The sequence below is a fragment of the Pseudomyrmex gracilis genome, unplaced genomic scaffold (genome assembly GCF_002006095.1).
Source record: "Pseudomyrmex gracilis isolate BER0280 unplaced genomic scaffold, ASM200609v1 scaffold_649, whole genome shotgun sequence".
Classification (NCBI taxonomy): domain Eukaryota; kingdom Metazoa; phylum Arthropoda; class Insecta; order Hymenoptera; family Formicidae; genus Pseudomyrmex; species Pseudomyrmex gracilis.
This window is the reverse complement of record NW_018021233.1, coordinates 5,069-8,154: the sequence shown is the minus strand read 5'-3', so window position 1 is coordinate 8,154 and position 3,086 is coordinate 5,069.

Genomic DNA, 3,086 nt, shown 5'->3' with positions numbered 1-3,086 from the left:
ATCCATCCGGAAAGTTTACCGCAGTAAAGCAACGGCTAAGTGTCAATAGTAGCGTGCAATAATTGTACAAAAGTTTAAAAGTAGTAATAATTAGCTTCGTCAGTTTTGTAAACAAGTTTTATTCTGGTGAGAAAAGAAAAGAAAATTGTGCAAAATGAGATATATTTTAAGAAGAATAAAACAAAAAAATTCTTCGGATTGCTTTTTACTTACTTCTACGATTCTTGCTTGAATGTAGTTTGTCTTAGCTCGCCTTCTCATTTTGCTTCTCGGTTGTAATGCACTTTGATACGGATGCAATGCCATAGATTCTTTCGCTATCATAAGCCTTCCCCTTTTATAATTATGCACTGCATTGTACTTTTTTAAAAAGTCGTTACCTAATATGTCTGGGTAATTAACAAGGGAGTCGTCTCTTACTACATATACTGTATGCTTGATTTCTTGATTTCCCAGCTGTATAGTAGCTCTCACCTTGCCGATCATGCTTGCCTTATGCTTTGTTACTCCGGTTAGTTCCAATCGCGGTTTTTCCGCTGGTGTTTTCTCTTTTAAATATTTTTTCTTAACTAGTGTCGTTGTAGCTCCAGTGTCATATAGCATGTCTACTTGGCCTCTTTTTGCTTCTTTTATCGGCATTACTACCAAGTTTAATTCTGCTTGTACCGCATTCATTTCTATTGTTTGAAGTTCGGCCACTGACGCAGATCTTTTTTTTCTTTTATCTTCTTTTTCTTCGTCACTACTGGACGATTTATTACTGTCACTTCGGCTTTTCTTTTTTTTTTATCTTTTGCTGCATGTATTGCTTTGGCGTATCCCTTTTTACTTTTCCTGCCGTTCAGTGACCAGCAATTTTCTTTGACATGTCCCGTTTTCTTACAGTAACTATTCTGCTTATCCACAGCGTTTACTTTGCCACTGCTTGGTTTAGGCAATTACGTTTTGCTGACTCGGCAATCTTAATCGAAATGTCCGTGCTTTCCGCATTTAAAACATGTGTCTTTATTATATTTTCCTTTATTTTGCGGATTCTGATTTTTTACTTGACTGCTGTAAGGTGCTGTCACTTTTTCTTCCGAGCTGGCCGCATTTATGGCTTCCTGTAGAGTTCCATAATTTCGTGAGCAAATTATTACTTTAATTTCGTTTTTAAATCCTATCTAGAAGTGCTGTAACGCCTGCTCTATTATTGTGCTCATAATAATACGTTTGTCTTCAACGGTGTGTCTCCTACTTTTCACCATGGCCCCATACAACACCATGGCAATCTGATTTACATGTTGTCTGTATGTTTGTGTACTTTCGCCATTCTTTTGCTTTAACGTGTTAAAATCTATTTGCAACTGAGTAACACTTCTTTGCAGCGTAAGTGTTCTCAATTTCCTCTCTTAATTGCCAAAAGTTGCAGATATTCTTTGTCTCGAAGTCTAATAAAGCTTGACCTCGCAACTTTGTACACAACACTGCTTGTAACAAAGCAGGTTCATCCAACGGGCTAACAACTCCTGCTGCATACTCACACGCGTTCAAAAACTCGCGTATCTGTTTGGCTGATTTTTTGTCAAACGCAAGTATTAAATTTAACGCGTCTTTTAATGTAGTTGACTCCTGTTTACTACATGGTTTCGGATGTCATCATCTGTCCGTCCGTACGTGATATCGAGTTGCTCGCTCGGGCGTACGTATGTATTTCTTTGTGTGGGTAGAGCACCTGTTTCACGCATTCTTTCCTCGCGTAACTCCCCCACTTGCCTACCTAACGCGTCTACACGTGCTTTCATTGCCCCTAATGTCCGTAAGACCTAACGTAGGACTTCCTCGGTGGCGTCATGACTCGGCCTACCTGACCCTGGCTAGCTCGTGTTGCATTTGCGTTATCTCTCTGTCTACGCGTCCTGAGCTTGCCTAACATTTTCTATGTGTAGAGCCCGTTCTGCGTTATCTAAATTTGACGCAAGGTTATTTCCGCCCGCCTGGAACATTTTGCTTTGATACGAAATCAAAGAAGAAGGTTTGTTATTACCGTCTTCTCCTTCTTCTTCTCTTAACAGATTTCCAGCTATACTTCGGTCTATTTCTATTTCGAATTCTCTTTCCGTTACTACGTTCGGATGTGACTCTGAGTCGCCATCACCTTCGAACCTCAACCGGCGCCGATACGTGTGCGCCTAATTTCGCCGGAGCAGTTTGCGGTTTTGGCGTTGGTACCAAACTTTTAATCGTTCGTTATACACGAGCAGAGTTCCAATCGCGCTTTTCCGGGCGACCTATCTGCCAGTTTTTTGACATTTACACAGTGATATTACAGAATTTTTGACTTACGCTAACGCTCTTATTTCCTCGCCTGCTGAGTGTCGTTTTTCGTTACGCAGCTACCTATGTAGATTGATAGCACCTATGTCGCCGCCGCTGCTGCTGACGCTGCTACCGCCGCTGTACGCTGCCGCTGTATGCTGCCGCCGTGCGCTACCGCTGTACCCTGCCGCTTTGATCGCCGCTTCGGTTGTCGCTTTGGTTGTCGCTCATCTTGCCGAATTTTTTTTCTTCTTCCGATCCTTTTGTGCATCCGTAATGCTTCTTCTAGTAGTGCTTCCTCGGAGTGCTTGCGGTGGCCTTTACTTCCTTTTTTTGCCTCTTTCTAGTTTGCTGCTTCCACTCCGTTTGTAACACTGCTCACTTTACTAATGCAGTGGGTCAGTTTCGTGCGTAACCCGAGATTGTGAGCGTTAAACAGTGATTCTTTATTCACTTTTTGCACCACTTGCCAGTATTACTAATTCTATTATTTTTCTGTCTTAGGTGGTGAGACCTCGTTTTGCTTATCCGGGATTTAACCAATATTATTTTACTAATCATGTTCTTTTTTTGTTTTATTCTTCTTAAAATATATCTCATTTTGCACAATTTTCTTTTCTATTCTCACCAGAATAAAACTTGTTTACAAAACTGACGAAGCTAATTATTACTAAGATTTAAAAGATTTAACGCTCGTGAAATTGTCAACAGAAATATGTAAGGCCGATACGAGCCATTCGCAGGATGTTTGTGCGGAAACTAAGCGTGTACATATATATATATATATA